The following is a 12,454-nucleotide window of genomic DNA, read 5'->3' as shown; positions in this document are numbered from 1 at the left end:
TAGTCCTAAAATGTTCTCTTTTCCATGTTGGTGCTAGCTGTTGATTTACATGGGATGAAGTTCAGTTCTTTTTCTTGCTGTCACGCTGATGAAGAAAGTCAGATGTTTAGCATTTTGTTTGAGAATCCCTTCTAAAAAGACTCCATTTTTGAAATGAGTCCAAGGGTTGGAAGCTGGAGTGGCAATGAGAAACACAAAGGTTATTGTCAGACCCTTGGAAAGCTTGAACAATTTATCCCTCAGGTGTGATTTTGTGTCTAATCGATCAGAAGGTTCACTTTTTTCATCTGAGTCTCTGAATGTGCTTTATGTTGCTATAGGATGATGATCTGTGAACTGCTAAAAATGCATGCAAACTTTCCCTTCAACAGGCTCATGTCAATGTATTTTTTCAAAATGGAATGGTTTATGCAATCAGAGACAGGCATATCTTTGCCTCTTGGTGTCTTTATAATGTCTTCATCAGTCTACCAGCATGTTGGTATAAAAATGGTAGCGTTTTAAGTATTCATTGGGTTGCAGATAAAAACTGAATGACTTTTGTCATTATAACTGGCACTGGCACTGTAGGATCAGGTACCAAGTGTCTGCCTCTAAGCAGTCTGTAAGTTCTGAGCAGGGAAATTTTCTTTTTCTTTTTTTTTTTTGTTTTTTTCTTTTGTATCGTCCTGAAAAAAAAAGTAAATTGGGTGTTGCAAGATAGTTACTACAATCTCCTGAACCTTATCAAAGTAAATGATTCAATAAGCATCAGTTTACTAGGTAGCCCAAGAACCCAATAAGGCCTCCTACTTTTGAAAAGGACAATTAAACACTGCTGGGTTTTTACCTTTATTATCGTACCTCTTCAGGTTATAACTGATGTTAGGTTTTAGTTTTGAAGCCCAAGAGGAGGAAAGATTTAAAAATAAATAAGAGAATAGAGGGAAGCTTTCAAAGAACAAAAATAGAACCTGTCTGAACCAAACAGGAAAATACCTGGGCAGGTGACCATTCAAATACCTAATTATAGAGGCACCTGTCAAGTCCTTAATCTGTGATGAGGTTGGTCAAATGATGTAACTTCTCAGTGTTTCAATTCCCTTTTCTTCAGTATCCATGTCCCTGTGTGTGCTGCGTAATGCTGCATAATTGGAGACTGCTGTGTTGCAGAGATGTGCCTTACGGATTGGAAGGTGAACAGAGTTGTACAGGAAGTGGCCGTGGAAAAAAAAAAAATAGTAACCTTAGCTTAAAGATTAACATTAGAAGTTTGTGGTCATAGAGGATATGAAGGGAGCGATGGAACACTGTTATTTATGGCACGGCTCTAGCAGAAACTTAGAACACCCTGATCTGAAGCAATGGAAAGGTGAAGTTTGTTTTAACAGCTAAAAAGAAGAGCAACCAAAATGTGTTCCTCTTCAAGGACACTGTGATCAAATCCTAACATAGGGAAATGATCTTGGTAGTAGCATTCTGAGTGATCATTAGCACAAAAAGTTAGAGCTTGTAGAGCTTCCAGAGAAAATGATTTCTTGTTAACAGCTTCCTGTGGTTATCTTCCCTGTGGAGGAGCCTAAATGCTGAATTCATCAGTGCTGAAAGTAATCAGTTTCTTTTTTTTCTCATCTTCTTTCTCTCCCCTTTCCCCTTCAAAACAAAACACTTTGTCTCAAGAAAATAACAAGTAAAACACGATAACAATAGCAAACAATAAGTAAATAATTACCTGTGTTGGCCATTCTGGAAGGGTGAGGACTGCCATGTAAATAAGGGAACACAACAGAACTCGACTCAAACTGCTGAAATCAGTGGACACATCACTGCTGCTTTCACTGGTCTCCAGAGGAGACCTTGGCACAGTAATTACATACCACATCACCGACTGTCTCTTCTCCTGCTGCTAATTGTTACTTCTTGGATAGCTGGATACTTTAATAGAGAAGCAGAAGAACACCGTGTTGTATTGCACCCATTTTTAATTTTATTTTTTGTTCTTTTCATTTTTGGAAGGGGGAAAAAAAAAAAAAAAGACCTGGCTGGCATCAGTGGGATTTGTAACATCAGACCTGAACCAGTGAGGTCTGCTGGCATAGCTGTGCTCTCGCGTGCTATAAGAAACCCTATGCTCCAATAATGTGAGTATATGCTTTCTGCAGCTTCATGGATATAACTGAGGAAATACATGCTGTATCTCCAGAAGAGGGCTCTGTCTGTGTAGCTGTATTGACAGCAATACTGCTCCGTTGCAGAGCACCTGTGTTAAACTGGGTTCACAGATAAAACCATACACTGGCTTCGATTGCATGGATGTGGGAGCAGGAATTCATTTCATCGCTACAGTATACTCACCTCGTGTGAAGTCTTGGCAATATACTGTTAGAGACTGACTGTGCGCAGTGCTGGACTTGCCTGTCTGTGCATCTATTCCCTATCACCTGTCTTCTGCTCCCTTCCTGTCTCTGTACTTCTCAGCTAAGAGAGGGTGCTCTTGTTTGCCTTTTTTTTTTTTCCTTATTTGCGAGCAAATTGAGCTCATTATAGTCCATCCATTATCTGCAACAAATGTTAAAGATTGACAAATGGGTCCAAAAAGTTTGGGAACCACTGGACTTCAATATTCCTTTCCAAATCCCTTCATAATCCAAAATTTTTATCCTGAATAATTGATTAGTTTCTAATATTGAACTGTTTAAATTAGTTTAAATACATCTGTCATGTTTATAGTTTGTATTCCGGTGTTATTTAATAGAAGTTGGTTTTGTCCCTTTTAAGGTAGGGGAGCGTTTCAGCGGTCTGATGCTTTTGTGTGCAGTCCTGCAGTGTGACCACAAGAGGTCAGCGGTGATACGTGGTCGTGTAACAGCCCCTTTTGGACGTTCTGCTGAAATGCCGAGACTAGATTTTCTGGTCGCTTTAGATATTTTATTTATTAAAAAAAAAAAAACTTTATAGGAATTATGATGGTAACATTATTGATCACTTTTTCTGTGCATTTGATATTTAATCAGTATGACTTCTGGAACGTTTATTTGCTGTTTCTTTAAAAAAAAAAAGTTTTCAAAAACTATTTAAGTAAATTGTCTGGAAACATGTTTTCCCAAATGACATGATCAGTTTTATCCGTATAATAATAAAATAGGCCTACATTCACTGTGTGAAATACTTTAATATATTGAGGAACTTGCAAATTCATTTGTATACCCAGGCCCACTGACCTTTGTGTTTTCCCAGAGTGAAAATACACATCTGCACATCCCCAGATGCGTCCAGTTGTGGTTTAGTCTGCAGCTTTCTAGCTCCCTGCTGATGACTTAAACTAGCACAAAATGCATGTGTGGAGTGTACTTTTTGTGCCAGCTATTTGACACTTTCATTTAGCCCTGGGACTCCTTATAGATACGTGTAAATATATTTCACTGGCATGTTAAAGTGGTCAGCAAAGTACAGCATTCTTGCCTGGTTTTTTCTACAATGGACTCCCACGTATTGTAGATTGCCTTCTCACTAGCCACCAAGCTTTCTCTGAATGAGAATTTACCAAACTTCTGGTAATATACCAAACTTTCTAATGGGCATCTGTCATGTTCCCTGCTCAAAGTAGTAGCATTGAACTAAAATTACTGAATTGACTTCATTAATTTTGCTGGAGTTTTTTCCATGTTTCTCTACAGTAGGAATAAAAATACAGAATAATTATAATGAAACTTCTCAGTACCTGTAGTATGTTTACATAGGGAAAGAGGGGGAGCCCTGAACACAATCAGCAAAGCTGGAGGCAGTACATGTGTCCCATTGAGGACAGGAACACGCCAGAATTATTTCCAGAGAGATGGTAAAACATTAGCTCTTGGTGCAGCAACCATCTTTGACAAACAGTTAATAAATCAAAACAAGTGATGATAAAGGATGTTTAAGGAAACCTATCCTTAGTTTGATTTACGTAGCAATACAGCCAGCATAAGGCAATGGAAAGTTTCTTGCAATGCTTCCCACCAGAAAGGCGCTAATGTGAGATTTACTACTGTAACTAGTGGCTGCGTATTTGCTCAGCTTCAATGTGCAGGTAATACAGAAAGTTACTTTTTGGTTTTCAGATGGAAAAGGTTTCATGTGCCTGCTTTCAGAAGCTTTAAAAACAGAGGATACTTTGAATAATGAGAGTTCAATTAAAGGAAGTCATTTCAAAATATAATTGATAATTTTTAAGTAAATGTGGCCTTGTAACAGAATGCAGATGGCAAACCCACTATCCAGCTGACCCCAGGGTGTGATGGAGAAACAAGCAGGAGGTGCAATACATTCTATTAATTATTTTCACTGCTACAGTTGTTTGCTATATAATACAGGTCAACAGGGGTTAGCTTGAAGCTTCTCCTAATATATTAGTAAATAAATTTGAACAGATTTTAATTTGCTAATGGAAAGGTCTGTGCCAGTTGCAAATAAGAGTGGAGCTACTTTGTCTTGCTCATTAGTATGCAATATGGCTGCACCCAGCCATTCATACAAAATGTTACATTTCCATAAAGCAGAGTGTAATTTGTCACTGAAAAAAAAAAAAAAAAAAAGGAAAAAAAACCTCTGTAAACTATATTAGATTAAAGATAAATGTGTATCATAGAGCAATCATTCTTATGGAGTCTGTAAGATAATTACATGTTGAACACCTGCCTCTGAAGGCCTGCCAAATAATCCAGCATGGCATTTTTTTAATAGTTGTATGTTTCAGGGAGTTAAAAAAAAAAAAAAAAGTATATGTTATTTGGAAAGGATATAAACAAGAATGCAGTATCGCAAACTTAGTCTCATCCTGTTTTGATTTAAAGAGCATATACAGAGAACAGCATGCACTTTCATTTCTTAACTAGTTCTTCATAGGAATTTCTTTCAAGAGATTAGAAAGATTTCCATCTTTTCTCTTACATTCTATATTGTCCCCAAAAAACTGTATCACCACGTAGTGCAGCCCAAGTATCCTGCAGCCCTGAGATGCCCGTCTGCACCAGCATGGAGGTCGCTTAAACTGCCACAAAGGAGATTGTCCCGTTAAACAGTTGATCGTTTATGAAAAGCCTTTTTTCTTGTGCTTTCTAATGATTTCTCACCCTGTTTTGAAAGCTTGCTATGCCCCTGTTGCAATTCATACGGAATTGTATGAGTTCTGCACTCACAGAAGTGTAATGCAGCACCAGCTGCACAGGTTGTTTGACTCTCACTCTTGTACTTATAACAGTAATCCTCAGCATGTTGTTGTTTCGGTTTTTTTTTGTTTGTTTGTTTGTTTTGTTTTGTTTTCAGAAGTGTTATTGAATTCCTTTATAAACATTTGTAAATATTTTCACTTAACAGAGGCATACAGGTCTGTGTCTTGCCTAACATCTTGACTGCTAGCAGCAGCATTGGGTAGAGGCTGTGTCCAAGCCTAGCGAGCAGTGTTTTGGTTTTCCTGCCATGTTTTTCATCTCACTTAGAACAGGACTGCTTAGAGCAGAGAGAATGTTCCCTCTTTTTAAATAGGGATAGCTGATGAAAAGTTACAGGCTGTATACTGCTGAAAGGTGTTTTAGCCCAGCCGTGCTACCTTGTTGCTTCATTCCACCATTTGTGCACCGTGTGGCTACAGCATCTGTCTTGAATCTCAAAAGGTTTAAAGTAGATCATAATGCTTTGTTTGTGTGTATCACTACTTCAGTGACTTTAATATCTCCCTCCCTGCTGAATTTTAAAAATTCCATTGGCCTGGCCCTTTTGTCCAATTCATTCTTACCCTGTTAACAACATAAACGAAGCCCTATAAATAATAGTGATTGAAAAATCTGCTGTCACTGACGCTTTCTCAGGAGGGGCTTCTCATGGGGAGAATGACGATTTCTTGTCGGGGAGGGTTTATGCAGACAGGGACATGAGGATCCACGCAAAGAGAGCCCATGAGTTGCGTGTCCTCAAGTATTTACTTCATCTGTACAGAGAATGTTTCTGAAGATCAACCATTCTCTCCATGGTTGAAATCTCACTTGTTTTCCACTGGTGTATTTATTTGTGGGGGGTGGGGTTTCTGTGTTTTTGTTTGTCTTTTAGTGGCCTTCTGGTTTTAAATATTCCACCTGTTTGTATTGCTCAGATGCATGAGGTGACAGGAAGGGCTGTTAATGTTTAAACCTTTGCCATTTTCACCTCCTCTTCTTTCTTTTGTGATGCAACAAGTGGCACTCGATTTTAAAATGGACACAAATTAAGAAGCATCTAAGGATTACTGCCTTAATTACAATAATCCCTAAAGGATTATTCAGAGATTGGCCCTTACTAAAGTTTTAAACTTAGCCATGCATTTTAAATCAGGAGCAGGCTGATCTCTGGTCCAGCAGCAAAGAGGGAGTTCAGGTTTGAGCACTGTTTGGATAAATGTTGAGGATGAGAAGAGTCTACCTCAGACAACATGACCACTGATGCGTGCTCTTCTAGTCATTAGTAAACTGCTTGCCCAGTGGATCTCCTAGCATTTTATGACTTTTCAGTAATTCAATGTCTAAGTGCTGTAGCAAAGCCTCAAATAAGCGAAGAGGAAGGGGAACTCCCTGGTTGCCAAGGTCAATGGAGCAAGTTTTCAGGCAAAACCCTCGGGTGTGAGCAGTAGATAAAGTTCTGAGGTTATTTTCAGCCATGGGGATTCCCACCATCCATATGTTTCAGCTGCTGAGTTTAGTAGACCACAGTTTAAAATAAAAGATGGCCTATACTTTATAAATAGCAGTGTTAATTTGACTGGCCCTGCCTGGATGATGACCGGAAGAAACATTGTGTAGGACTTCCCCAAGCAATGGACTTCACACATTAACTAATCGAGTTTCCAGAAATCGCTTTCGCTATGTGTCTTTTCATAGTCTGGCCCCAAATTGTAAACAACTCTAATCTGACTGTTCCAGAGAGGAAAGGCAAGAAGGCAGGTTATCTTATACCTCTTTCACAGTCATATGTAATCATCAGCATTTACCTTGCCTCGTTCCAAAAGCAGACAGAGCTACTCCTGTCAAATGGCTGAGCAGTTAAACCAAGTGAAGAACATTTGTACATTATTCCACCTGTTTGGGCTCAAGGCATGAATAGCAGAATAGTTAACAGCAGTATTTAGCTCCCCTGCCTTTTTGTCCTAAACCCTAACATCCAAATTTATTCTAATCTACATCTTCTCTTCTGTCCAAATCTTGTTCTAGTTGCTCATTTCTTCTTGTTACTTTATTTTTCATTTGTTATTTTTCGTAGGAAACCTTTTCCCACTGATGTTCCCCTTAAGAAATAAAATCCTCATGTTGAGATGTACCACAGGGTGTAACATTTCTCCTAATTAATATACTTATATATGTTTCTGATACATAATTATGTATGTTTCTATATTTTTTATAGTTGTAATTTGTTTCTATTGTTAGAACTATACGTAGTCACAAAGTTGTCTGCTTTTCTTCCTCTTGCTTTTTTCTTCCTTGGGAAAAGCAAAGGTTCTCAGACTAAATGGCATGAAGTGTGTCGGCAACATGTTGCACTCAGACATGGTATTACAGCTGACACCTCAAGAAAGGTGTTAAAATTTTGAGGAAAAGTATTTTTTCAGTCAGACCACAGTTTTGTTTGCTCTGTCCTGTCAAACCTATTATAGTCTCCTTTCAATCTGCAGAATTGCCTCGTTGCCAGAAAACTATTCAGTCCTCATTGTCCTTCATAAAATGCTATTCCCAACCAAAATGGGGGAGCAGAGAATAATAGTAAATATCCTCAAGTATTGAAACTAATTTTCCTATTCAGATTAATGTTCTGCTAGGATTCTCTTCATACACTGCCCTGTGTTATGCCAGAGAATTTTTCTGCGTTCATTTCCACCCAGGAATGTCTTTGCCTCCGAAAGAAATTATACTGTCCCTTTGTAGCTGCTGAATACAGCTACAGTTATTATAGAGCAGCTTAACCTGAGGGCTGTGTATCTACAATTTTAATAACTTCATTGTACAGGAGCAGTTTATATTTTAGAGGACTTTCTATTCCCATTTCTCTGCCGTATTTATGGGTAAACCAGTGCAGAGAAAGACAGCCACCTTAAAGTTTCTAAAGTGTCATTGTTATATCTCAGTTCAATAAAACAGTCATATGAAAATTAAACACCAACAAGTATTGAGAAGAACAAAATTAATTTCAAGACTATATTAAATATTAAGCTTATAAATTATTGTGTTCAAAAATGATCCTGAGGGCTGTATTTCCAATGGAAACAAATCATTGTATGAACACAACTTTTTAATCACTAAGCTTGTTAAATTCTAGACACTGTGCCTATACACTTGTTCTGCTGCAATCTTGATTAGTTTTCTGCTGCTTTGATTATTTCCTTTGAAAGCCTGCATGAAGAGGTTAGAAGTCAAGGATAGCAATAAAAATTAAAACCAAATTCTGCACAGCCAAAGCTCAAGAATTTAGGTTTGTAACTACACTAAATATTTTATTATTGACTAAACAGTATGTGCATTATTTTGCTGAAAATAGAAATGATTAACTTGAATGTGTCTAATGGTATATAACAACTTATTGGAAACTCTTCCTTACATTATTCCATAGTAAATACCCATTAGAAATACAGTGCTAAAACAGTAAAGCGTTTTTTTGTGAGTATATTAGAAGTTACTTACATTTTTGGCTTGTATACAAGGTAGTAATGGAATTGCTTTTACTTATATTGCTCAAATCTTAAGAACAAAAGCAGTTGTTTTGATAATAAGCTTAAAGAAAGTTCTTTTGAAAATCAGTTACATGTCAGTTGCTTATTTAGGATAAGATTTCAGTCATTGATACTTGAGGCTAAGGAAGAGTAATCTGCACATCCACAAGAAAATCTGCATTCTAGAAAACATTTCCCCAACATGCAGAAGTTTAGAGGAAATATGCAGGAAAGGCAATGGGCTCTTAAAAGCAAAACTTACTTTGAATTTCTTTGAAAACTAAACAATGAAGTTACAAGACTTTTACTGCATTATGTATGTATGTAAAAAAAGATAGTTACATACATCTTTCTCTTATGTAATAAATGGGAAATGCAGTCTTAAAGTAACCTTGCACTGCTTTCAAAATCAGATAATATTCATGTCTCTCACTACAGAAATACTTTCTCATGTCAACACACAATATTAAAATAATATTTTGTTTACTGTGATTATTTTTTGGAAAAAAATATTTGAAATTCACTTATTTCTGTCATTTTCTTGTATACATACCAAAAAATAATTTGCTTCATTTTAAGGAAGATATATGGTGGGGAGAGAAAATGAAACTGAATTTTTAAAACAATGAAAATTCCTCAGCCCTTTTTAAGTTATGCCTTTGTGTATGAGAGGTCTTCTTGTACTAAAAACATATTTTCATGCATGGTTTTGAGAACTTCTTCACTACCCAGTTTTCATCTCCCTGTTACAAGTGGTTGTTAGTTTTGTTTCTCTGTTCAGTTTCTGTGTTAACACTAGAGTAGAAAAGAGAACTAAAACAAAACACCTCTATATGTTAGAATGGGTTGAAAGGAAAAGGTGTGGGTCTAAGCTTTTGGGTCTCCTTTGAGGGTTCCAGCATTGTTTGGGAAGCCTGATTATATTACACATCTCAGCTGCTCGCCAGGTTCCAGTCGTAGTAGTAGAATGTCTATGTACATTTCCAATGTGGAATGCTGTGGGAAATCTTCGATGTCTGAAAAAGATTAAGGTAATAATTACTGGTCTGTTAAGTGGAAGAGGGTGTCATCTGTTTTCACTGTCTGATTTCATCAGTGAAGGTTTTGAAATGTAGACTATCTGAAAATTCTACCACTATGTCGGATTTGTCTGAACTTCATGACTAGGAAGGGTTTTCCCTCTTGTGCACCTCCACAGAAAGCACACTTGACCTTAAGTTGTATTACTTAGGGAAAGCAGGTTGAAAACAAAATAGCAGGAAGTGATCAAGATGAGGAATTTCTGTTTTCCAAACAGCTAAAGGTGCTTCTGTTATCCGGTAGTCATTTTGAGACGTTGGGAGAAAATGGAAAATGAGTCTGTTAAATGCGTACCTGGTTCTTGGGCATGGTACTGGTTTGGGACATGGAGACAGACTGTTTCCTACTTTGCTACATGACTGCTGACAAACCACATCCCTTCCTCATGCCAATGCCCTACTTTGCCTGTCCTGCATAGCCCATAGGCTCTTCATGAGAGTCTTTCTCATATTGTTTGTGCAGCACCCATCACGATAGGTTTTATATTTTGTTAGAAAGATCTTTAGAAAAACAAATGACAACAGATAAGCCCATTGTAATGCTACTAATAAGAAGAAATAATATGGAATACATCACTCCGTGGGACTACAATAAGAGGTTCCTACAAATTCAGTACATTCGGATATACATGTCCTTTGCAAATTGTCAGAATACAAATAACGTTTTTCCTGCACTCTCTGACCTATTTTCTAATCTGCTTTTGCTTTCAGAAAAGACATAATAACTGTCTTATTTTTATTCACCTTTCTGACCTTGCTTCATCTGTGCTATTCCTTTTGTCCTCAACAATCAGCTTTAGTCAGAGCCCTTAAAAGAGGAGACCTGTCCTGTATGTGTTGCTTTTTCACTCCAGGCTGTCTATGGGTTAGTGTGTATGTCTTCATCACCTTGTCTACTAGAACAATTAATTACTTTTTTTTTTTGTCAGTTGACAGCAGAAGTATCAGTGTCAGTGTTCACAGGATTGATATCCTTTAATGCCTACCATAATTTCCACTATAGCTGTTAATTGTGACCAGACTACTCAGCTTTTTGTACTAAGACCATTTACTATGATGAACACCTCATTATCTCCTGGCACTGTCCTAAGTATTGTGTGTCAGTTACCTCTAAAATTTAATTCATGATCAAGGAATGCCAATAAAATGCCTAGGATATCTGTGGGTGAAAATGCCATGAGATGATTCCTAAGATGGTCATCATTGGTAACAGTTGGACTGCCTTAGTGCAAAGGGAGGAGGATGCACCTTTGTGTGCCAGTATTCCTATCTACATTTCAACTTCTGGAGGAAGACTGAGTTTTTCCCAGCTTTCTCTTCCACAGTTTTTCTTAATTTTTATTTATTTATAGAAGTTTACTAAGGATGTAGCAATTGTTTGCTTGCTTGGGTGCCAGAATAGAAGGGTGTGAGCAAGACAGAAAAGATTCTAGCTTGATTTTTCTTATGAAAGTTAGACTCCCAAGGTACTCCAAACATGCTGGCTGCACATCACTTCCCATGGGGCTGTTTAATGAAAACAAGCAAAAAAACAGGAATGATGCCCCAGCATGACCTCAGTGTGAAATAATGAAGAGAACTGGTGTAAAGCTAACACTTGTGCCAATCAGATCTGCAGAGGGGATATTTTCAAACAATTTTAATGCAGGTGTCATAATTGTTAAAGCATTCTCAGCTACCACTCATCTTTTGAAATCATGGCCTTATTCTTCCAGAAACTATATATGAATTTGTCTTTGGTCAAGTATTTGAATGTTACCTCCAAACTGGTGGAGCACAAGCCTATTTCAGACCAGAAGAATTTTATACATCTTGGCTCATAATCCTGTATTGCTCATATGTGGTAGCCTTGTTTGAGCTGTATCAGCTAAGAGATGGAGTATTTAAATGTGTAAATACAGGTGTTAGTTGTTGCAGGTTAAAACACTGGAGAGCAATCAAGAGGAGATTCCCCAATTTTCACAGGAGAGTTGAGAAAATTGAAGAAACGTCACCAAAGTGATCTAATGGCTGCCTCATCAGACGTGATGCCATGTATTTCACTTAAGTGAGGCACATTACTGCAGGTGACACTTGAAATTATTCCTTTAGGAGCAAAAATTTAGGGGAGTTGGTGCTGTTCAGTCCTTATCAGCCCTGTCACTGCCCATGCTATCTTCAAGTGGAAAGTTAATGGAACTAATGCATAATCCATGAAACCTTTGTACACCATTTCAGAAAGTGAGGCCATCAAAAAGTTCATGCTAAGTAGACTGCTCCATTCAGCAACAAAGTCATATAAAGCACCAACTATTCATTCAATATAAACACTTAAGACAGGGGGCAAAACTGCTACAGAAAAGCATGTTTTGCTACAAGCAGCTATAGCCACATTTTTCATTTCATCTTTCACCCAAACCTTTATCATCAGTGTGAGTACTATTCAACTGTTATAGGAGATTGGTTCTTCCCTGATAATGTTTTTTCAGCCTCTCTGCTGATGTCAAGAACACTAAGCTGCTATATCTCTCTATTGCACCTTGAAGGAGGTGAAAGACAATAAAGGCTTGAAGTCAGCCTCTTCTGGAGAAAAAGAAGGAAAAAAAAAAGCACATTTAAAGAATCTTTTATTTTAAAATGGACTGTGCTGTCTTAGTCACTGTAGATGCTTCAAATTAACTTTCAATTTATTTACAGTAAAATTTCTATT

General features: G+C 37.5%; 1 long non-coding RNA gene across 2 annotated transcripts in view; it reads left to right on the top strand.

Moving 5' to 3' along the window:
* The window catches only part of LOC308177426, a 55,038-nt gene that overhangs the window by 41,739 nt on the left and 845 nt on the right, over window positions 1-12,454 (top strand). Inside the window, exons 3-4 of one of the 2 annotated variants that reach the window (XR_013939104.1) lie at window positions 1,996-2,120; window positions 2,758-11,645. This is a non-coding gene — a long non-coding RNA (uncharacterized lncRNA). Of the gene's footprint in view, window positions 1-1,995; window positions 2,121-2,757; window positions 11,646-12,454 lie in introns of those variants that run through there. The other variant, XR_013939103.1, reaches the window with a different exon arrangement.

The sequence above is a fragment of the Anser brachyrhynchus genome (assembly GCF_964034855.1).
Source record: "Anser brachyrhynchus genome assembly, chromosome: 13".
Lineage (NCBI taxonomy): Eukaryota > Metazoa > Chordata > Aves > Anseriformes > Anatidae > Anser > Anser brachyrhynchus.
Note: the sequence above shows the minus strand (reverse complement) of the source record. Positions and strands in the feature narration are given on the sequence as shown.